This window comes from Salmo salar, chromosome 10, assembly GCF_965601325.2.
Source record: "Salmo salar chromosome 10, fSalSal1, whole genome shotgun sequence".
Taxonomy (NCBI): Eukaryota; Metazoa; Chordata; class Actinopteri; order Salmoniformes; family Salmonidae; genus Salmo; species Salmo salar.
The window spans coordinates 95,056,167-95,081,559 of NC_138300.1; the positions used below are offsets into that span (position 1 = coordinate 95,056,167).

General features: G+C 43.4%; 1 protein-coding gene across 1 annotated transcript in view; it reads left to right on the forward strand.

Annotated features, from left to right (window-relative positions):
* Positions 1 to 9,330: 9,330 nt before the first annotated feature.
* The window catches only part of LOC106561204 (semaphorin-3ab), a 129,926-nt gene continuing 113,863 nt past the window's right edge, over positions 9,331 to 25,393 (forward strand). The window contains exon 1 of the mRNA XM_082957237.1: positions 9,331 to 9,433. The gene's annotated coding sequence lies outside the window, so the exon portion shown is untranslated. The remainder of the gene's footprint in view (positions 9,434 to 25,393) is intronic.

Consider the following 25,393-nt stretch of genomic DNA (forward strand, 5'->3'; position numbering starts at 1 on the left):
CCTTTTTTTAAATTTTCACCTAAATGACATACCCAAATCTAACTGGCTGTAGCTTAGGCCCTGAAGCAAGGATATGCATATTCTTGGTACCATTTGAAATGAAACACTTTGAAGTTTGTGGAAAAGTGAATGTAGGAGAATATAACACAATATATCTGAAGAAAATACAAAGAAAAAACCAACCAGTGTTTTTTACCACCATATTTGAAATTCAAGAGAAAGGTCACAGTAATAGCCGTTACTCTGGTTGTAATTCCGGTAGTGTCCACAAGATGGCAGCAGTGTATGTGCAAAGTTTCAGATGGATAACTTGAAGTATGACTGAACCTCAAGACTTTTAATGTGAAGTCCCCAAGTACATTTGGGCAAATCGTGAAGGAGACATTCACATTCATATTCCATTTTTCAGCAAGAAAATCGTGAAATCTGTATAATTGGACTTTGATTTAGCTTTCCAAGTATTAGTAGCCATATTAACCAGTTTTCATACCTTCATAACTCTGAATATCCTTATAATTTTTGTCCAAAATGAAAAGGCATTGTGTCGTACAAGGTTAGTAGCTACATTTTACGACATATACATGGTTTCCATATACATGATACTCCCGTAAAGCCTATCTCATTGGCTATTTAGCCAGCTTTGTTTGACACCGATTGGAGCTTATTTGACAAAGATACAGTCATTCAAGTGATGGCCCCCCGCGTCATTGGCGTGCCATGAAGGCATCGCTCTCTGACCAAATATGGTGTCCTATAGGATATACTACACCCTTAATGAAATAGTGAAGTCTTGTTACCTTCTAGGATCTCTGAGGAATAGATACAAATGTGATTTGACTCATTGAAACAACGTTTAGGATGAGATGTTCACAGTTCCTTTCTTTGCAAATTGAACAAGTGGAAATACAAATTCGATCGTGCATGCTATATGGACCTTTTTAGGATATGAAAAAGGATTTTATCTAACAAAATGACACTTCATGTTATCTCTGGGACCCTTTGGATGAGAAATCTGAGCAAGATTTCAGAATGTATGTACACATTTCACCTTCAGAGGTGAATTTATCAAACCTATCGTGGTGAAAAAACTGTTTTGTTGTTAGGAGCTTTCCTCAAACAATAGCATGGCATTCTTTCGCAGTACTAGCTACTGTAAATTGGACAGTGAAGTTATATTAACAAGAATTTAAGCTTTCAGCCAATGTAAGACACTTATATGAACCGAAATTTGTTGTTTCTCTAAATTCTGCGATCCAGACATAACGCGCTGCATGATTTACAACTGTCCCATTGAGGGGACGCCGATCCTTAAGAAGTTTTTAATTTTAACCTGTTAGGGCTAGGGGGCAGTATTTACACCGCCGGATAAAAAACGTACCCGATTTAATCTGGTTACCACTCCTACCCAGTAACTAGAATATGCATATACTTATTACATATGGATAGAAAACACCCTAAAGTTTCTAAAACTGTTTGAATGGTGTCTGTGAGTATAACAGAACTCATTTGGCAGGCAAAAATGTGAGAAGGTTTCATTCAGGAAGTGGCCTGTCTGACAAGGTGTCGTTCTTCTTGTCTCTGTTTATTGAAGAGTGAGGATCTTAGCTGTCCCGTGACACTTCCTACGGCTGCCATAGGGTCTCAGAAGGCGGTAAAAAGCTGAATCGTGGCTTTGCAGGCTCTGGCTGAAAAAAAGTAGCGCGTTTGGGTAGTGGCTGGTTACAGTACTGTGAGACTCAGGCTCGTGCCCGCGTCGACCGAAAGCTTTGTTTACTTTCCTCTGTTTAGCTAAAAGGAGATTCCCGGTCGGAATATTATCGCTTTTTTACGAGAAAAATGGCATAAAAATGGATTTTAAACAGCGGTTGACATGCTTCGAAGTACGGTAATGGAATATTTAGATTTTTTTTGTCACGAATTGCGCCATGCGCACGACCCTGATTTACCATTTCAGATAGTGTCTGGGACGCACGAACAAAACGCCGCTATTCGGATATAACGATGGATTATTTTGGACCAAACCAACATTTGTTATTGAAGTAGCAGTCCTGGGAGTGCATTCTGACGAAGACAACAAAAGGTAATCAAACTTTTATAATAGTAAATATGATTATGGTGAGTGCTAAACTTGCCGGGTGTCTAAATAGCTAGCCCGTGATGCCTGGGCTATGTACTTAGAATATTGCAAAATGTGCTTTCACCAAAAAGCTATTTTAAAATCGGACATATCGAGTGCATAGAGGTCTGTATCTATAATTCTTAAAATAATTGTTATGCTTTTTGTGAACGTTTATCGTGAGTAATTTAGTAAAATGTTAGCGAATTCCCCGGAAGTTTGCGGGGGGTATGCTAGTTCTGAACGTCACATGCTAATGTAAAAAGCTGGTTTTTGATATAAATATGAACTTGATTGAACAAAACATGCATGTATTGTATAACATAATGTCCTAGGGTTGTCATGTGATGAAGATCATCAAAGGTTAGTGCTGCATTTAGCTGTCTTCTGGGTTTTTGTGACATTATATGCTAGCTTGAAAAATGGGTGTCTGATTATTTCTGGCTTGGTACTCTGCTGACATAATCTAATGTTTTGCTTTCGTTGTAAAGCCTTTTTGAAATCGGACAGTGTGGTTAGATTAACGAGAGTCTTGTCTTTAAATAGCTGTAAAATAGTCATATGTTTGAGAAATTGAAGTAATAGGATTTTTAAGGTTTTGAAAATCGCGCCACAGGCTTCAACTGGCTGTTGCGTAGGTGGGACGAATTCGTCCCGCCTAGCCCAGATTAAGCAATTTCAAGGCAATGCTACCAAATACTAATTGAGTGTATGTAAACCTCTGACCCACTGGGAATGTGATAAAAGAAATAAAAGCTGAAATAAATAATTCTCTCTACTATTATTCTGACATTTCACATTCTTAAAATAAAGAGGTGATCCTAACTGACCTAAAACAGGGAATTTTTACAAGGATTAAATGTCAGGAATTGTGAAAAACTGAGATTAAATATATTTGGTTAAGGTGGATGTAAACTTCCAACTTCAACTGTATGTGACCAATAACATGTGATAAGATTTGATTTGATTTTGGCATTAACTCCAAACTTTAAGGTTAAGTTCAGTCATTAACTCCAAATTCTTAAGGTAAGGGATTAACTCAGTATGGTTAAGGTAAGGGTAAAGGTTTGGGATAGGCTTAAAGCAAAATATATCAAATAAACAACTTACTATCGTTGGATTCGAACTTGAACCTTTGGAATGGTTAAGGCTTGGGATAGGCTTAAAACAAAAACATCAAAAGCAACTTTATATCAAACTTTCAACATTTGGAATCAGAGACAGATGCTTACGCTCATCCTCCATCCCCATCCGCAATGCCCTAGCAGAACCAACATTTACGTGAACGTAACAGCACTCACTGTTGCCCCTAGTAGCTGTTGTGCTGTTTATTGCTACTTGGCTATCTGCCAAACCTTTCGGCTTTTACTTTTAATACATTTACCAGCATCTTAGTTTTTTCCTCACTCTACTTTTTTCATTCTACTTTTTCACCCTGGACGCTTTATCTGGACATGTTTCTACAGGACCTCCACCAGCCGAAAAAGCAAAGTAGTAACGTTAACACTATGTCATCTAATTGCAGCCACTGTACTCATAACATGTAGAAGAACTATCGCCTTATGGTGAGGATCCTTTTAAGTGTAGGAAAGGATTAAGACTCATCTCTTAGGTAGGTCCTATGATTGAGTGTAGTCTGACCCAGGGGTGTGAAGGTGAGCGGCAAGGCACTGGAGTGACGAACTGCCCTTATTGTTTCTGCCTGGCCAGCTCCCCTCTCTCCACCGGGATTCTCTGCCTCTGACCGTATTACGGGGGCTGAGTCACGGGCTTACTAGTGCTCTTCCATGCCGTCCCTAGGAAGGGTGCTTTACTTGAGTGGGTCGAGTCACAGACGTGATCTTCCTGTCTGGTTTTGTGCTCCCTCGGGCTCGTGCGGTGGAGGAGATCTGCGTGGGCTATACTCAGCCCTGTCTCAGGGTAGTAAGTTGGTGGTCTGTTGATATCACTCTAGTGGTATGGGGGCTGTGCTTTGGCAAAGTGGATGGGGTTATATCCTGCCTGGTTGGCCCTGTCCAGGGGTATCGTCGGACGGGGCCTTAGTGTCCCCCGATCCGCCCCTGTCTCAGTCTCCAGTATCTGTGCTGCAAAAGTATATGTGCCGGGAGGCTAGGGTCAGTCTGTTATATCTAGTGTAATTTTCCTGTCTTATCTGGTGTCCTGTGGGAATTTAAGTATGCTCCCTCTAATTCTCCCTCTCTCCCTCCCCTCCCGGAGGACCTGAGCCCTTGGATCATGCCTCAGGACTACCTGGCCTGATGACTCCTGGCTGTCCCCAGTCCTCATGGTCATGCTGCTGCTCCAGTTTCAACTGTTCTGCCTGCGGCTATGGAACCCTGACCTGTTCACCAGACGTGTAACCTGCTGTTTTCGACTCTCTCTCTCTCTACCACACCTGTTGTCTTGACCTCTGAATGCTCGGCTATGAAAATCCAACTGACATTTACTCCTGCTGTTCTGACCTGTTGCACCCTCTACAACCACTGTGATTATTATTTGACCCTGCTGGTCATCTATGAATGTCTGAACATCTTGAAGAACAATCTGGCCTTAAATGGCCATGTACTCTTATAATCTCCACCCAGCACAGCCAGAAGAGGACTGGCCACCCCTCTGAGAATGTTTCCTCTCTAGATTTTTATAGGTTCCTGTCATTCTAGGGAGTTTTTCCTAGCCACCGTGCTTCTATCTGCATTGCTTGCTGTTTGGGGTTTTAGGCTTTTAGGCTGGGTTTCTGTATAGCACTTTGTGATATCTGCTGATGTAAAAAGGGCTTTATAAATACATTTGATTTATTGATTGGTTGGCGGATTTCCACGGCATCTCCTAACATCCTCAGACATGGATGGACGTTGAATACTGACTTGTATCACGGGTGACCTGGCTGCTTATATTATCTCAAAAGGTAGATGTGGGAAACATGGTGGAAGAACCGAGATCATTTGAAATGTAAGAAAAACATTTTGATGGGGCATTGACATTTTTGGGTTCCTCTCTGTCAACATTTCCCTTCTCTGCTTAAGTTTCATCCTCCAGATGTAATGGAGGTGGTGGAGCTAATTGGTAACTTAAAGATATCATCAGCAGTTAATGATGAGATTGGTGCCTCTTTGGTGAAATCAGTGTCTTCCTCGATTACTGAGCCTCTAACCTATGGTATATTTACATTTTAGTCATTTAGCAGACACTCTCATCCAGAGCGACTTACAGTAGTGAATGCATACATTTCATACATGTTTTTTTTTTTCTGTGCTGGCCCCCCGTGGGAATCGAACCCACAACCCTGGTGTTGCAAACACCATGCTCTACCAACTGAGCTACAGGGAAGGTATATCTTCACCAAATCTATTTAAACTGGTATTGTTCCTAAAGATGTTAAAATGGCCAAAGTTATCCCTGATCCACAATATTTTACAAATTATCTCCAATATCTGTACTACCATGTTTTTCTAAAATCCTAGAAAAAATTGTGAATAAGAGAATGTTGAAACATTTAAATCAGCAATTTATTCTATATGAGCACCAATATGGTTTATGTAATAACTACTCCAAAGATATGGCTCTTTTTCAACTTGTGGATAAAATCTTTACAGCCCTTTTAACAACAATGAATACGCTCATAGCATCTTTTTAGATTTATCTAAAAAGTTTGACACGGTTGATCATGAAATATTGCTTTTGTTATTGCGATTTTCATGACTATATGTATATAAACTCAGCAAAAAAGAAACGTCCTCTCACTGTCAATTGCGTTTATTTTCACAAACTTAACATGTGTAAATATTTGTATGAACAAAACACGACTCAACAACTGAGCCATAAACTTAACAAGTTCCACAGACATGTGACTAACATAAATGGAATAATGTGTCCCTGAACAGAGGGGTGTCAAAATCAAAAGTAACAGTCAGTATCTGGTGTGGCCACCAGCTGCATTAAGTACTGCAGTGAATCTCCTCATGGACTGCACCAGATTTGACAGATCTTGCTGTGAGATGTTACCCCATTCTTCCACCAAGGCACCAAGGCACCAGCAAGTTCCCGGCACTAGCCCTCACACTCCGATCCAACAGGTCCCAGACGTGCTCAATGGGATTGAGATCCGGGCTCTTCGCTGTCAGAACATTGAAATTCCTGCCTTGCAGAAAATCACGCACAGAATGAGCAGTATGGCTGGTAGCATTGTCATGCTGGAGGGTCATGTCAGGATGAGCCTGCAGGAAGGGTACCACATGAGGGAGGAGGATGTCTTCCCTGTAACGCACGGCATTGAGATTGCCTGCAATGACATCAAGCTCAGTCTGATGATGCTGTGACACACCGCCTCAGACCATAACGGACCCTCCACCTCCAAATCAATCAAGCTAAAGTAAACATATCTCCCTTGCATATTACATTATTTATGGAGCTGCATTTAATACATTTTTGGACTCACCTTGTGAAGGTGGCGCAGCGGTCCTTTGTGGGCAAATTTTGTCATCAAACTTTGACATCAAAGTCTGGCATTCTCTGGATTTATGGTGGGAAATAGGGGAAAAAAACACACAGCCACTCCATTGAATAGCAGGCTAACATTAGTGGTTGCGTTGCAATTCTTGCAGTTAGCCACTGATTCCTTCCAAACGACTCATTGTTGAATTTGCTATATCCAACTTGTTGTGTAATCTTTATGTCCAATGGCCGATGACCACCGATACGTTCTTTCTATAATTTTTCATCATTATTTCTCTTTATATGACAAGGATTAAAAAGGATTTGCCAGTAGATTGTCGACTTGATTCATGATGATGACTCCTAGCTAAGACTTTGAAAGTAAGATGTTGACATGATCAGTCCAATCAAAGCTACTGTACATTTTACGTCATTTTATCTGTGGCCAATGACCTTGAGCCTTCATGGAAGGGCACTTGTAAAATAACTCTATGGCAGGACCCAAAGGGCAGAAATTTTGGATGTCTACCCTTATTAAGCACTTAAACTTGACGATGACGTACTGTCCCCATGAGTGACATAACACTGAGCCAATCACGGCGCAATGCTCCTATTTTCTGCTGGCTTGCCCCACCACCACAGAAAGCACTGGGCTGAAACACCTGCATTTTGGAGATGCCTTACTCAACAAAACAAAAGAGACCATGTGTGTAGAGCTTTATTAACTCAATGATGTATATATTTTTTTACATTGTGCCTCAGGGTTGGATAATTGGACCTTTGTTATTGCTAATCTATATCAGTGACCTTACTGATGTGTGTCTTCTACCCTACTTCCTATTCTCTTTGCGGATGATACCAATTTGATTTTATCACAAACATTTTTTGATTCACTAATTAATGAAGCCAACTTGGGCATAGTCACACTTTCTGAATGGTTCCAGAAAAACAAATGATCTTGAAATCTAAATAAATCTAACTTTATTGTATTCACATCCACTAGATTCCTTGGCGTTGTAATTGATGAAAAGTTACTCTGGAAAGATTATATCAATTTGTCTGCAGCAAAGTGGTAAAATATGTTGGTATCATCAGAAAAATGTGTGGTTTGGTTCATCAGACTTGCTTCCTAACTCTATACTATAGCTTAATTTACCCATATCTCATTTACTGTAATATTGTCTGGGTCAGTACATTCGCCTCCTACCTACACAAATTAATCATCATACAAAATAAATTTGCAAGACTAGCCACCTCCTCAAATTACCTGGATCCATCTGCACCTTTGTTGAAGAAACTCAATATCTTGTCTATTTACAACATTAATGTTAGACAATTAGGGCTTCCAACCATACATGCATACTGTTTTCTTTTCGGGGGCAAATAAATTAAACTTAAACTTAAATTGCGCTGTACACCACTTGAAAACACATTCAATTACAATAATTAGTTAAAATGTCTTATTAAACAATGCTTGCCTATCTATAAAAGCCATTAAAGCAGACATAAAGTAATTTTTGTAATATTATTCTAATATGGCATTGATGGTATGACCTTCTTTTGACTTCTCATCTGCTTGGTAGAGATTTGTTATTTCCTAAATAAACATCCAGTTTTGGACGTTCCTATTTTAGGTTTTAGTAATAGGAATTTAAGGTGACATTTTTTCAAGAAGGGGCAGTTGAAAAAATAAAACAAAACTGGCATTTATTGATTTTGCTCAGAGAACTTGGGGGGCTAAGTAAAATCACCCACCAGCCACATTTGGAATGCAGGCTGCCTATTGGGGAACCCTGGTATATAGTGTAGCCTAGTTCACTGAACCTAATCTATACAATACATTTACATTTTAGTCATTTAGCAGACGCTCTTATCCAGAGCGACTTACAGTAGTGAATGCATACATTTCATACAGTACTGGTCCCCCGTGGGAATTGAACCCACAACCCTGGCGTTGCAAACACCATGCTCCCCCGGCCACACGGGACCGATAGATGTCTTACAGAGTAACACGTGTGCCTACTGTAGCGGTACTCTATGATAATTATGGATGTTGATGCTAAGTACAGTGGTACTGCCTGGCAACCCAGGAACCATTCACTCTGTTCCAGTAGAGAAAACACTGTTTTCCCTGGTCCCACCCAACACATCATGTAATCTACTCTGTTTCTCTTTACGCTATTGACGGAAGGACACTCACACTAGGGGTGAGGTGTGTATTCCTCTTCCATGGAGGGATGCTTGTGCCCAGGCTCATCCTCTCCACAGGGATGGATTCAAACAGCTGTGACTCTCTCTCTCTCATCTCTCTCTCTCTCTCTCTCTCTCTCTCTCTCTCTCTCTCTCTCTCTCTCTCTCTCTCTCTCTCTCTCTCTCTCTCTCTCTCTCTCTCTCTCTCTCTCTCTCTCTCCCTCTCTCTTCTCTCTCTCTCTCACATATATATATATATATATATATATATATATATAATTCCACGCACTTACATGGGCACACATGCAGACATGCTCTGTGTGTCTATAGTGTTGTGCCAACCAGCCACAGTCCCTCTGCCTCTATACCCTGTGACGCATCTACTCTACTCCCAGGTGGAGGAGCAACACCCTCAGGCTTCACACACTGCCACACAAATATCCTCAGCTCTGAGGGAAAGCAACAGTGTTGATCAGAGGATACTGCAGATTGTACAGTAGTATAGTGTAGAGAGAGAGGATAGTTCCCACTGCCCCACTGCCCACTCACACTCACTCTGCTGTTTCTGATGATACTCTACACTGCTGTAAGAAGAGCTGAACACACACACACACACACACACACACACACACACACTCACCAGGGAATCTGTACAGACAGTGTTCTTTCGTCGATAGAGTGGAGAGAGATCACACTGTAAGTAAAAACTTTTGTGTTAATCTAATGAGTGATATTTTAATATAATTTAAAAAGATACAATAAACAATATACCCTGTGGTGATGAACGGTATTACTGTGAGCGGTATTACTGTGTTGTTATTGGTTCCATAGAGTCCTATTGTGTTTTCTCTCTAGTATCAGGGTCAGTAGTTCAATGATTACTGTCTTAGTCACAGTGTTTTACAGGTTTACTGTTACTCTTTGTTGTGGGCGTAATGTCAGATGTGTAAACGGTGCCAAGACATATACCCGGGAGACAGTACTGTACACACCATAGATGCAGATTATACAAGTTGTACAAAAGAGTGGTGTAAGCGATCTCTCCAGGTCAAAGCAGACTGTAAATTAGCAGCATCTTTACGATAGTGGTGATAAGAATTCTGGTGGACTGTATGTATGCATAATTAACTCCTTGAGTAAAACTATGAATTGTATGTACTATCTGTATTCAACCCAGTCATTAATAGTTAGGCTGGCTAACAGGGATTTTCATTTCTGAAAATTCACTGTGGACCTAATTATCTCTACAACTCCAGGGAATCATCAGAAACACCAGACAAAAAGTAATTAAAAGGTTATTGGGATTTCTGGGGAGATTGCCTTCGTTTTGTTTCCATACAGCAGTCTGAGAACTGTTGAAGACACGCGCACACACACCTCTGTGCTCCAGTCCCCTCCTTGTCTAACCTTGATGCCAGTAGTGGTATTTGAGGTGTAACCTGAGCATACATCTAATGGCCCTGGCACAGATGACTCAGCTCAATCACACATTCCCTAGTCAGCACCCTGATTCATCTTCACTGGAGACTTTAAAGAGGTAGTTCACACTAATGATTGAATAAATGTGTTGATAATACAACTGTTTCTTTACCCTGAAAGTCTATGAGCCCATGCGTTAGTCGTGTTTGGTTTGCCACTGCCACCAGCTGATAGTAGCCAAGACAGAATGGTCATATAACCTTTATAGAACCTTTATAGATCTGTGCAATCAACAGGTTTTGTAAGTCCATTTATTATAAAAAAAATATTGAAATATATAATTTATCTCTGCTCTTCCACATGTCCTTTGATTCGAGGGAAGCAATGAATATGCTGAAAGGGTTCAGAATAGTGATTTGTACAAGTACATATAAGTGTGACACTTGAGTATGACAGATTCCACAGAACTCCATCCACTACTCCTAACAACATGTGGTTGTACATCATAACTGCTGTGTTCCGCTCCCTACGACCATCTTGTACATGCTAATTAATAGTCATGTAGAGTAGCTTAACGTAATTGTCTCAATGAGCAGGGTGAGCTTATTTACTCCTGCCGTGACGTAGAGACTAGTTAAAGGTGCTGACAGTGGCTCATGCCTCTATGAGCCAGCTCTACACACACACACACACACACACACACACACACACACACACACACACACACACACACACACACACACACACACACACACACACACACACACACACACACACACACACACACACACACACACACACATTGCCTAATGGGAGCTCCAGCCCATTAGGCAAAAATAGATCTCTCACAGCTGCCCTCTGTGTGTGTGTGGGGGGGGGAGAGAGCGAGAGAGAGAGCGAGAGAGAGAGCGAGAGAGAGAGAGAGAGAGAGAGAGAGAGAGTAATTTGTTCAGAGTTCCAGTTTGATGCATTAGTGAATGTGCAGGGTTGCAACATGGTCTGTTAGGTTTAGTCACAGAGTGGGGCTCCACTAGCTGACCACTACCACAGAGAGATTAACACAACTACTCTGCTACTGGTGAACCATATCCCGTAAAACATGATATAGCTCAAGACACATTTACATTATACATTTTAGTCATTTAGCAGATGCTCTTATCCAGAACGACTTACAGTTAGTGCATTCATGTTAAGATGGCTAGGTGGGACAACCACATACCTCAGTCATAGTAATTACATTTTTCCTCAATAACGTGGCTATCAGTAAAGTCAGAGCTAGAAGGGGGATGGGGGGTTGTCAAGTGCAAGTGCTGGTTAGGTATTTTTTTAGTGGGGGAGGGGTTCGATGTGAGGAGATAAGATACTGTTTGAAGAGGTAGCGTTTCAGATGTTTTCGGAAGATGGGCAGGAACTCTGCTGTCCCAGCTTAAGGGGGAAGCTAGTTCCACCATTGGGGTGCGAGGACAGAGAAGAGCTTGGACTTGGCTGAGCGAGAGCTGCCCTCCTGTAGGGGTGGGAGGGCCATGAGACCTGAAGTGGCAGACACCTCACTACTCTCACAGAAATACAATTTTACTGTGAAGTTGTTGCACTATAAAACAGCTAAAACTCTGAGATGAACTCTCCCTATCTAGGACATAGTCTAGCTCAGGTAGCTGAATGCCCAAAAAGTGTGGTCATCATCAGACTTCATTCAACATTAAATAGCAAGGCAGAAAGCATGGAGTCACTTATGTCTATTTCCTCTCATTACACCTCTTCACACACAGCGTGTTAGGGTCAATGAACACAGGCGTAATTGAGCCTCCGGACCGCTCCTCTAAAACATGCTACCAGTTTCCTCCCCCATAGACTTGTCACTGGGATGAAAGAGCTAGCCCCCAGTACAAAGTGGTTGTTATGGTTTCCCTCCGGAATGAGAATTCCTGTTTTATTAGTAGGCTCTTTGTTAACACCCAAGATTAATTAATGCTCTCAGTGGCAGGACTGTGATTTCCTGAAATCAGCTAGAATGTTAGAGGAATGCTTTCAGATGTGGTTTGGGATTCATCTACAAACTCATTCAGGTAGTTGAAGTGAATAGCAGTGTGTCAATGTGAAGTGGAAAATAGTAATCCTTTACAAGAGGGTAAATATCACCAATCAACTCTGCAGTCAGGAAAGTCCAAAACATGATTCTTATTTGACAGGAATCCAAATTTGTATTCTAAGGAATGTTTCCAAAAAGAAAGCTTGAAATTCTAAAGTTGCAGAGGACAAAGAACATGCTTTTGACTCCTGGAATGTTGGTCACCAGTTTTATTGGAATGGGGCTCCATGAGAGAATGTGCAAATGTGACTCGCCACCTGGACTCGGTCTTATGTACCAAAATTTCTAAGAAATAAAATGTACATTGGTAAAAAGTAGAGACTCAGAGCTAGAAAATGGTATATCATACACTGCATTTTTGAGGAACAATGGGAAAGTAATTCTGCTTTGAAAGTTGATACACTGGTAAACTCACTTTTGAGAAAAGGGCCTTTGAATGTTTTGGTGCCTACTCGAGAGCTCTCCTTTGTCTACACCCAATCAGCGTTGTTCACATCCTCTTAAGTCAGCCCCACACATCTCTTTAAGGATTCACATGTGAGGTCATTTGCTAAACAGTGAGTAGTGTAGTAAATATTAAGACTAAAAGTGGTAGTAGCCTACAAGGAAAAATTACAGTTAAACAGAAAGTGTCCAGATGTAAAGATACCTTAAAAGAAAATTACTGATGTGAAAGCAAGTCACCCAGTAAAATACTACTTGAGAAAAAGTCTAAAAGTATTTGGTTTTAAAAATATTTAAGTATCAAAAGTAAAAGTATAAATAATTTCAAATTCCTTAAACCAGACAGCCCAATTTTTATTTTTTATTGACGGATAGCCAGGGGCACACTCCAACACAGACATAATTTGCAAACAATATTAATTTTATATATCAAGTCTTGCTAAGTGGATGGATCTCTACAGAAGGTGTAAATGGTAAAGCCAATAGTTACTTGCATAGTAGCAATATCAGAAATAGATAGTGTCAATATAAATAAATTATACAGTATGTACTCAAACAGTATCAATAACGTTAGTGATAGACGAGGTAGTTCCATGCATACAATCAGGGGTAAAGCGGCTGAGCAGCAGGATAAAAAAGTTATTGTAGCAGCAACGTATGGTGTGTGTGTTAAGAGAGAGTCATTTGAATAGAGGCACTGCAGATAGTGCTGATGACTGGTCCGTCCAAACCACGCATGAACAAGGGAATCTATATTCGGAGAGCCTGTTTCTGTCCTGCCTTTGACTTTGGTGCAGGGCATGTGATGTCCATAGCCTCTTTGTCGCAAAACTCCCAAATCTTCTCAAAAGATAAGTTTGTCTAGCTGTGTCCAGTCCAGGTGGTGCTTGTACAGGCAGAAGCTGAAACGTGGTCCCGACTTAGTCCAAACGCTCCTTGGCAACAACAACACCAGGCTCCAGAGCATCGAAGCTGTAAAACAGGAAATAACAAAACACATTTGAAGACATTACAACCTTGCACTACATCAATTCACCTCCCAAGTTTAGATAAGAAGAATAACCTCATACAATGCAATGAAAATTATATTCACCTGAAGTGCTGCTACTGCTTGTTCTGTGGCAGCGGCCTGAAGTACGGAGTCAGGTGTTGTTGCCAGCCATAGCTTTCCACCAGCACCGTACCGTCCTCCAGTCCAACCAGTTGTGGGATGTTTAACCCTGTCACAGTGCTGCCATTCACAACACCAGCAATCTCAGACAAAGTGTTCACTCTGGTCTTTCTGAAGCGCTGCTTGATGAGGCCGAAGCACACGTCAGGGGCACCCTTAGTGTGGCCTGTGATCAGGAAGTGAAGGTCCAGACTGTGGTGGAGCTTGTGCATGGTCCACCAGGCACAATAGCAGGGCACAAACTTGTTCTTGTTTTGGCCACTGCAGTTATCACAATTCAGGTCCACACGTGTTTCCCCAACTCCGTAGTTGGTGAAGAAATGGTGCATGTTGATGACTGCACTGCTGCCTTTGCTGGATGACATGCCTTCATCAATCAAGTATTTGACTTGTTGTGGTATTCCTTCACAGCAAACACCAAACAAGCCACACTTGCGAGGAGTTAAAAAGTAGATGGGACATGGCTGCATAGGGTCAAAAGGATAGTGCACCTGCAAACAACAAAAGAACATTAAGATAAATTACAATTATTTGTCTCACCCTTGTCAATCTGTCTTTACACTGCTCAGTGAAATGTATTTGCTTGCCTGCCTCCCATATATATATATATATATATATATATATATATATAAGTATAAAGGAGGAAATGTTGCTTACTTGTTGAGCAAGATCAAAGCTGTAATGCATCCTGATGTCTTTGCCTGCTGGTTCAGTAGGGGCCCCCAGAGACAACTGCAGGTCTTGACAGGTGGTCTTGCAGTTAGCAACCATCTTCCGGTAGACAGATTGCTCACTCTGAACAAGCAGGAGATGCTGCGCTTGCTTCTTCAGCTTGGCTGACTTAACAACTTCTAACCTCCGCTAACGGTAGTTAGCTAACAGCAAGCTTTAACTTCGGGTCTTTTATTTAGATATGTAACATTAACGTTAGCTAGCTAAAAAATGTACTAAAATCCCAATCCGTAGAGTAACATTAGCAAGCCAGCCTTCGAACTCCAGCTGACTAGCTAACAGCAAGCTTTAAATTCCAATAGAAACCGATTGTCATAGCTAGCTAAAGTTAACCGAATATAGTAGGTTCAATGTTAGATTCTTACCCGTATACATGGATGAAAGCTTCACGGCAGACTGCAACCCATTTTATTAAATTAGACGTCCTGTGTCTTATTGATTCTACCAGACATTCCACTGATTTCAAAACTCGATCAACTTCTTCCGTGACAACAACCCTGTTGATTGTCGCCGTTTCTTCTCCATCACAAGACTCTACAATGTCTTCTTCAATTAAAATGTTTTTACCTAAATCAGGGATTTCATCATCATCTGATTCATTTTCAGAGTCAGAGAGAGTCAGCATGGCAAGATCATCCTCCAGAAAGTAATCTATTACAACTTTTTCCCACTGACCTTTGTCGATAGCGCCTGATAAATCTAGGGCAGCAATGTTATTGAGAGCAGTAGCAACATATTTGCAGTTCTCCTTGGCTACTGCAGTAGAAAGGATTATCTATGCATTACGAGCAGCTCATTTTAGTCTCATGTGGCTCAGTTGGTAGAGCATGGTGTTTGCAATGCCAGGGTTGTGGGTTCGATTCCCACGGGGGACCAGTAAGGAGAGAAAAATGTATGAAATCTCTGCATGCACTACTGTAAGTCAGTCTGGATAAGAGCGTCTGCTAAAATGTAAATTTTATAGACACATGATGCAACACCGCAGACCAATCCAAACTCATCTCTCGGCATGTCCAGCCCACTCATTATCTCAGCCAACCATGCGTAGCGGGAAGGTTGCTCATTTTCTCTGTGGCTAAACCAACTAACATACGCCTAGTTTCCTGAATCGGGTCACAAATATCTCAATTGGTCAACCAGTGAATTTAAACATCTAACAGAAAATGTACTCTGAAAATCCCAGTTAATAAGATATATTGTTTAGACATTGTCCCTCTGAAACATTAGTATGATGTATCATATTTAGCCTAATTTAGCACGCTACCTTGCTATCTCCAAGGTTATCTCAGAGGAGATCCCATCACAAACACACACAAACACACTCTTACACACTCTTACACACTCTTACACACTCTTCACACACACACACACACACACACACACACACACACACACACACACACACACACACACACACACACACACACACACACACACACACACACACACACACACACACACACACACACACACACACACACACACACACGCGCACGCAGACACATCTGCTCAGTGTCAGGTTTCCCTCTCGACACTCTCTCAGACTAATGGTTGGGCCTCCAGCCAGTCACAGCTCTAATGGATGACTTTGTTATGTTTCAACCCTTTGCTCTGAAGTCAACAAAATGACACCATGGGTATCTTCTGATCCTGCCAAGCTCATTACAGGCTCTGGGCTTCTGATCTGCCTCTTGAGAGGAAGATAGACTAGATGTTTGGAGGGTGGGGTTTTTAGTTGGTTTTGGGGTGTAAGTAGGATTGTGCTACGTTTGCCATCAGAGGCTTTTGTGAAAATGTATTGGGGGAATCATTGGTTGTATTTAAGAATCACAACAAAGAAAATTAATTGTAGAATACCATTCAATGGCTGGTCTTTCCTTTCAGAAAGAAGGCTCCAGATAGAGACATCTGTGGATTAGTGGATTAGTAGAAGTAGCGCATGCCTCTTTGTTATCCACTGATTCTCACTACTGTAGGGTTTTCCTGTGCATTCCTCCTCTCTCCATATACTCCACCTACTCTCCCTCTTCTATTTTGCTCTGTCTATCCATCAGGTCCTCCTCTCCACCCCCTCATCTCTCCCTCCTGTCTTTCTGCTCCCCCTACCTCCTGTGTTCCTCTACTTCCTCTGCTCCCCCTCCCCGTCCCTTCTCCCTCCCCCTCCCTCTTCTGTTCCCCCTCCCTTCTCTGTTCCCCGGAACAGAGAAGGGAGGTGGAACAGAGAAGGGGGGGAGAAGAGATGGGAGGGTGCTCCCCCTCCCTCCTCTCCCCCTCCCTCATCTGTTATCCCTCCCCCTCTGTTCCCCCTGGCTTCTCTGTTTCCCCTCCCTTCTCTGCTCCCACTCCCTCCTCTGTTGCCCCTCCCTCATCTGCTCCCCCTCCCATCTCTTCCCCCTCCCTCCTCTGCCCCCCTTCCCTTCTCTGTTCCCCCTCCCTCCTCTGCTCCCCCTCCCTCCTCTTCTCCCCCTCCCTTCTCTGTTCCCCCTCCCTCCCTTCTCTGTTCCCCCTCCCTTCTCTGTTCCCCCTCCCTTCTCTGCTCCCACTCCCTCCTCTGTTCCCCCTCCCTCATCTGTTCCCCCTCCCATCTCTTCTCCCCCCCTTCTCTGTTCCCCCTCCCTTCTCTGTTCCGCCTCCCTTCTCTGTTCCGCCTCCCTTCTCTGTTCCCCCTCCCTCCTCTTGTCCCCCTCCCTCCTCTGCTCCCCCTCCCTCCTCTGTCCCCCCTCCCTCCTCTGTTCCCCCTCCCTTCTCTGTTCCCCCTCCCTCCTCTTGTCCCCCTCCCTCCTCTGTTCCCCCTCCTTTCTCTGTCCCCCCTCCCTCCTCTGTTCCCCCTCCCTTCTCTGTCCCCCCTCCCTCCTCTGTTCCCCCTCCCTTCTCTGTTCCCCCTCCCTCCTCTTGTCCCCCTCCCTCCTCTTGTCCCCCTCCCTCCTCTGTTCCCCCTCCTTTCTCTGTCCCCCCTCCCTCCTCTTGTCCCCCTCCCTCCTCTGTTCCCCCTCCTTTCTCTGTCCCCCTTCCCTCCTCTGTTCCCCCTCTCTTCTCTGTTCCCCCTCCCTCCTCTGTTTCCCCTCCATCCTCTGTTCCCCCTCCCTCCTCTTGTCCCCCTCCCTCCTCTGTTCCCCCTCCTTTCTCTGTCCCCCTTCCCTCCTCTGTTCCCCCTCTCTTCTCTGTTCCCCCTCCCTCCTCTGTTTCCCCTCCATCCTCTGTTCCCCCTCCATCCTCTGTTCCCCCTCCATAATCTACTCCCCCCTCCTCTGCTCCCCCTCCCTCCTCTGTTCCCCCTCCCTCCTCTGTTCCCCCTCCCTTCTCTGTTCCCCCTCCCTTCTCTGCTCCCCCTCCCTCCTCTGTTCCCCCTCCTTTCTCTGCCCCCCCTCCCTCCTCTGTTCCCCCTCTCTTCTCTGTTCCCCCTCCCTCCTCTGTTTCCCCTCCATCCTCTGTTCCCCCTCCATCCTCTGTTCCCCCTCCATAATCTACTCCCCCCTCCTCTGCTCCCCCTCCCTCCTCTGTTCCCCCTCCCTTCTCTGTTCCCCCTCCCTTCTCTGCTCCCCCTCCCTCCTCTGTTCCCCCTCCTTTCTCTGTCCCCCCTCCCTCCTCTGTTCCCCCTCCGTTCTCTGCTCCCCCTCCCTCCTCTGCTCCCCCTCCCTCCTCTGTCCCCCCTCCCTTCTCTGTTCCACCTCCCTTCTCTGTTCCCCCTCCCTCCTCTGTTCCCCCTCCCTCCTCTGCTCCCCTTCCCTCCTCTGTTCCCCCTCCCTCCTCTGTTCCCCCTCCCTTCTCTGTTCCCCCTCCCTCCTCTTGTCCCCCTCCCTCCTCTGCTCCCCCTCCCTCCTCTGTTCCCCCTCCCTCCTCTGTTCCCCCTCCCTTCTCTGCTCCCCCTCCCTCCTCTGTTCCCCCTCCTTTCTCTGTCCCCCCTCCCTCCTCTGTTCCCCCTCTCTTCTCTGTTCCCCCTCCCTCCTCTGTCCCCCCTCCCTCCTCTGTTCCCCCTCCTTTCTCTGTCCCCCCTCCCTCCTCTGTTCCCCCTCCTTTCTCTTTCCCCCCTCCCTCCTCTGTTCCCCCTCCTTTCTCTGTTCCCCCTCATTTCTCTGTCCCCCCTCCCTCCTCTGTTCCCCCTCCCTCCTCTGTCCTCCCTCCCTCCTCTGTTTCCCCTCCCTCCCCTTGTCCCCCTCCTCCATCCCTCTGCCTGTTCATGCTATGTGACCCGTCAAGTGTACCTCCTCTCCCTTCTCTCCCCCTGGATGCCAATGTTTGCAAACTGTGACAAAATATCAAATTCTGTCTATTCAGGAGGTGCAGGGAGTGTGGAGAAACAGGGCATCTGGGCTTGTTCCTCTACAAACCCCCTTGCATGCCCTCACATGCACACACACTCACTCAAACCCGTGGCATCCTGGGCCTTGAAACTCAGACAGGAGGTTCTGCATGAGCTTCTGCCCCCAGTTGGTGAGTGTGCGTGTGCGTGTGCGTGTGCGTGTGCGTGTGTGTGTGTGTGTGTGTAAGGGCGTGGGGGTTAAAGGAGTGATGGGGGAATACCTCGCCTTACCTTACACTGAGTGATTTGTCTTTCACTCCAAGCCCTGCTTTGTGATCCAGAAATGTAATCATCAGGATCTCGGGCCCTCTCCGCTCAGCTGTGTGATGGACAAAGCAGAGAGCGGGTGGGGGGGAGGGGGTTCAATCAATATTTGGCTGGATGTCTCTGGGACAAGAGAAATGTGGTTCCCCGTCACAGACAGGCCGTGGCCTGGACCGTATCAATGAAAGGAATCACAGCACCACTTTGTCTGATGCAAATACATGGCTGAAAATACATGGTATGGGTGCCAATAAGGCCTCCTCGCGGAGACACCTTCATACATGTTCTCCCGGGGCCCACCCCATAGCACCCAAATAATATATACACTTCCCCTCTGCCACAGGTGCAGCTCATCACCTGTGATCAGGGATAGAGTGAGGAGAGAGAGGGAACAAAAAGAGTACAAAATGATAACACTAGATAATGACAGCACATAACTTCCATTCATACGATTACTTAAGAATAACGAATCAGGGTGTAATTATGAAAGTACGCATATCTGTAAATTGATGAAATATAGATTTTGATGCTGGCCTATCTATTGGCCAGTAGAATAAACGATAAACACATAAATATAAACATTCATGCACCCACTTTCTCATACTCAGCCCTCCCTTCTAGATAGAGATGGCAGGCACACTGTGAAGGCCTCCCTTCACATCCTACAAACATTCAGGACTAGTTTCCCAGACCCAGCTTAGACAATCTTCATTGAATAAAGTAAGCTTCTTTTTAGTCCAGGAGTAATCGGGAGACTAGGCCTGAGAATTTATTATGGACAGTGAAAAGTATGTAATTTGATAAACTTCTCTAAAAGGTGAGGTAAAAGAAAAACTTTGAAAACTGCTTGCTGTCTGAACGGCATAGGAGATATCTTAATCTGTGTAATGAGTCATGGTCTTCAGAAGGGAGTAATTAAGATAAAGTTAATGAACGTAGCTATAATTAAGATATGAGGAATGGTCTTGTCTGGTACTCTCATTAACACCACGCTGCCTGCTCATTCCTGCTGCTCTTATCTCGTATTACAACAGATGGTTGGCTGCTGTTTAAAAGTGTTAAAAAATATAAATCCTTATTTCTATTGTTTTATTACAGATAGAATGACATTGAAAGGAACAATACAGTTATTATAGTTTTAAAATGAATATTGTGTCCCCTATTCTACATTAAATGTTATTAGTACTCTTAAAGGATGACATTTACTCTCAACTCAGACTAGTCAATGACTTTCCAGTCTTAGGTATTCTTCATCAAGTCTTTGTTAGTTGAAGTCAGAGTTGAGTCTTTATAGGGGGCCTTTGCTCCCTAAGATGGTGTTGAGGTGGACAGGGGGTGCCCATGCTGGAGTGGTGGGATGCAGGTGGGTATACAGCGTGCCATATAGTGATGGGGTGGGGTCCTCACAGACCACAAACATAAAGCCTGGGGGCCCATTATGTTTTCTTTCATTCAGGGGGACATTAGTTGGGCACAGGTTTTGTCCAAACAAATTCCTTATGATTTTAACAGCAAATGAATTAGCTTTCTACATTTTAAGTCTTTCTTTGATGCTTTGCATATCCACCTCAAGATTAACAGCGTACATACAAGTCAACAGTGGTTGTTTGCGTGACAATCCCTAATGAAGTTTGGATCTAGGCTCAATTCACAATTTCCAGCAGGCATGTTCAGGCCCACCTCAGAAAGGTAGCTAAGGTCCCATCGCGTGCCTAGAACACACAAACACACACCACAACCACTGTCTTGGCAGGGGCGTGATCCCAAGCAGTGCTTGTCAGGTGGTCGCTCAGTGTCCTGACCCATTTAAGCCTGTCTCAGACTAGAACTAGACGATGGGGATACCTTACTGTATCTCCATGTTTTCTTCTTCCTGGAGCCTAAGTGAGTAGAAACCTTGGCTATCAATGTTTTGAGATTTAGGTGAAGTAATATGGTGATTTTGAACATTTAAAGCTCAACTAAAGGCAGTATAGAACTTATCTGATAGAAACGGCCTATGTGGCATCAATATTAGTCAGAAACATTTATTGTAGTCTTAAAATTTACTATAATGTGTAAAGAGGATAATTTTGGTCATAAAGTCAGTTTTGTCCAAAACAGTTTTGTAAGTCATCACTTACTTGAGGGTTGGGTTTTGATTTCGACAATGCTCACTTGCCCACTAACACTGGATACACAGCTGAGGTGATTGCCTCTGTCCAATCATACCATAGAAAACACAGACAGTGAGACATGCTGCCCTTGAGGAATTGATACTGGCTTTGTTCCTATGGCGTCTCATGGGGACAAACATCAGTAACTGCCACATCGAACCACACCCCAAAGACTGAAATCTTGTTTTTCTTAATGAGCAACAGAGAAACACATGCGGAATTGGTGTGTTCAGTCGCTCTTTCAAGATTTCAAGGAAGTCTGTTTACAACAGGAACCAAATGCTTGCCTGATAACTCTCTCTGAATTTAATACCCGCTGCTCTTTCGATCGCTCCATACGAGAAGAAACGCTAGTTTGCGTGGCGTTTGGCCGATGTGGATGGTTTGTCTGGCAAGCCAAACGTAACACCTCCCAGCTGAATGTAACTGAATAAAAACTGTTGGCTCCCAAGAAGACTACTAGGTATTTTTTATGACATAATTAATTTCCATAAATGAGCATATTTTGTTGGACAAGTTCAGCGAGTCTCTCCTCCCATTCGGTGCCTACTGAACCTGAGCCTGGCCTGCAGACTCTGACATCTGAGCCATACACAGTACAGAGCAGACAGAATGAGACTGGGACAATAAACAGCTCTCACAATCTGGGGACAACACTACAGTAACACAACCTCCACAATACATTATGCAACAGCACAGTAGGCAGGGCGGACTAGCCTCTACCCACCCCCAATAAATACCGCACAGACTGGGCCAGGAGAAGGGGGTAGGGCTGGATAGAAAGGTGGTAGTGCTGGAGCACGGTTAGGGTTTTGCTGAACATTGTTTTCTCTTTACTAGCAAAATCGGAGACAGAAATCTGAGATAAATTAAATAAATATATAGATTTCACAGAAAAATCGAAAGTATCATAATGCGCTATGTAACTCTGTGCCAAACTTTGGCCAAGAAATCCTAAATGTTTTAGATGTGAAAAAGGGAGAGAGAGGGCTTTGTTTATTTTGTTTGTGTATGAGACAGCATTACATCAAACAAAACCATGTCTCTGGTAAATTAACAGAGAGAGTAGAGTTGGTGAAACGGGGGGAAAGCTTGATCCTTTTGTTGTGTGTGAGGGGCAGCAGTGCCATTTTTCCCCCTGCTTCCAAACAGTGGCCCCCTTCAATTTTTGTCCATGTCACCCAGCCATGGTCCTGCCTGACCATCAGTGTTCTATGGGCAGAGGACAGGCAGAGAGGAGAAGAGAGTCAAAGGAGCTGGAGAGGGAGAGGGAGAGAAAGAGGACACAGGAAGGGGAAAGGGAGAACGAGAGTGGCAAAGGATATGAAGAATGTAGAGGGCATTTGGTTAAAAAAAGTGTTATTTAACTAGGCAAATCAGTTAAGAACAAATTACAATGATGGCCTATGAACAGTGGGTCAATTGCCTTGTTCAGGGGTAGAACAAAGTTTTACCTTCTCAGCTCAGGTATTTGATCTAGCAGCCTTTCAGTTACTGGCCCAACGCTCTAACCACTAGGCTACCTGCCGCCCTGGCAGGTAAGCAGAACAATGCAGGAATATCACTACTAAATGAGAGACCACTTCCCTTGTCAGTCACTGGCAGTGATTTGTTCTGGGTTTAGGGTTGGCAAATGGGACAGTTTTGCAGTTGGACAGAGTGTGACTGTAACTCTGCTATGTGCCTGGGGCTTGGCAGAGAGAGAAGCCTGGCTAATGTAGCGTGAGTTACTGGGCACAGAGGGTAGGAGTTTCTGGGCATGAGCTTCTGCTTAAAAGGACAGCTGGGCCCCTCTCCTGCATAGATACACAATACTGGTTCCCCTTAGCTCTTTCTCCTCTCCTCTCATCTCCTGTCATTTCTTCTCCTCTCCTCTCTTCCCAATCTGTTTTCACAGTGCCTGAATTCTCTCCTCTCATGCTTCACCCGATCATGGAGAAAGTGGCTGTGGTTATCAGCTCTTTTATCAGAAAAGGAGAGTTGGTTCTGTGTTTATCTTCTCCCTCCAGGTAACAACATTTCTCACTGAGAAATCCAAGTCCAAGCAGTTACTGATACTCCAGCTAAGGGGGCTACAGCATAAACATAACACCCCTTCACTCTCTACAGTTACATTTGTTTTGTGACTTTTTCTGTTTCGGGAGCTCTAACTCCTGCTGTACGGTGAACATATCATATTAACTTACAGGAATGTGGGCTGTCCGCGTGCAATAACCATAAACATAGAAACACTACATAGTTTTAATAAATATTGAATTACAGTTAATACAATGTAATATGCTTATGAATATGTTTGACCACTAATTAATAGACATACATATGCACTTAATTTGTTATCACATGACATGGCTCTTAGACAATGCTCTACAGAGCAAGCCTAACTAAAATAGTTACCTCAAACATAACTTAACCCACAATCAAATTACTCTGTAATGCTGAAATCGCAATGGTCAAAAGAAAACGTTGTTATGTCTCCTTGGTTTTATAGCCTCACTTGGTAATTTTTTATTTAACTAGGCAAGTCAGTTAAGAACAAATTCTTATTTACATTGACAGCCTACCATGGAACAGTGGGTTAAGTGCCTTGTTCAGGGGCAGAACGACAGATTTTTTTTTACCTTGTCACCTCAGGGATTCAATCCAGCAACCTTACGATTACTGGCCCAACGCTCTAACTACTAGGTTACCTATATGTTACATAGATAGCAGTAAAAGTTTGTTCACCAGCTGAGGTTGTTAATACCTGTATATAACAACACACACCTGTGTTAAGAGCAGGAAGAGAGAGTATCCTGTATGGGTTATGACGGTCTGTGTCCCACTGTTTTGTAGGTAAATTGACCAAAAACTTTGTAGTTTATGGTCTAGTAGTGCAGTGTACCCTCTGAACCTTGGGAAATGGACAGGGTATGGTGAGAAGAATGAAGAGAGTCTGAAACCTTGGGAATTGGATAGGGTATGGTGAGAAGAATGAAGAGAGTCTGAAACCTTGGGAATTGGATAGGGTATGGTGAGAAGAATGAAGAGAGTCTGAAACCTTGGGAAATGGATAGGGTATGGTGAGAAGAACGAAGAGAGTCTGAAACCTTGGGAATTGGATAGGGTATGGTGAGAAGAATGAAGAGAGTCTGAAACCTTGGGAAATGGACAGGGCATGGTGAGAAGAACGAAAAGAGTCTGAAACCTTGTGAAATGGACAGGGAATGGTGAGAAGAATGAAGAGAGTCTGAAACCTTGAATATTTAAATAGTTAGTTTATCTGGTGCTTCTCTCTTCAATTCAGTTTTCAGTTGGCTTTCTCTCATTCAACTGACTTGGCTACTCTTATACAATTCTAAATAGCCAACATACAACAACAAAAAACATTTTGTAAAAAGGTATTAATTATCATCTTATCTCATAGATACATTTTCATCATGTAATTCTCAACATGTCCCTAGGAACAGAAAGTTACAATGTTTCCCTTCGTTTACAGTGTGTGAACGCTCCTGTTGCCATGACAATGACAGGCTTGCTTGACTAGAGCTAACTTTATCCAAAATTAATGAAACTATAAAAACATCATCAAGAAATAAAAACAATTATATAATTACACTCCGCTTAACTTGGTGTTTCATATCCTATGCGTTATAACTCGCTCATCGTGATGATAACATTTAAAATATTTTGTTTATCTGGCTTATCTTCTCTTCAGTTTTCATTTGGCTTGGCTCTCATTCTGTCACGTCCTGACCAGTAAAGGGGTTATTTGTTATTGTAGTTTGGTCAGGACGTGGCAGGGGGTGTTTGTTTTATGTGGTTCGGGGTTTGTTGGGCTATGTACTTATGTAAAAGGTATGTTTGTTTAGAGTGTTCCGGGGTGTTTGGTATATGTTCTAGGTTAATGTTTTTCTATGTTCAGTATAGTTTTCTACTATTATGTTTAGGGTTTGTTGATTGACCTTCAATTGGAGGCAGCTGTTCCTCGTTGCCTCTGATTGAAGGTCCTATGTATAGGGGTGTTTGTGCTATGGGGGTTTGTGGGTAGTTGTCTCCTGTTTTGTGTCTGTGCACCTGACAGGACTGTTTAGTGTCGTTCGTT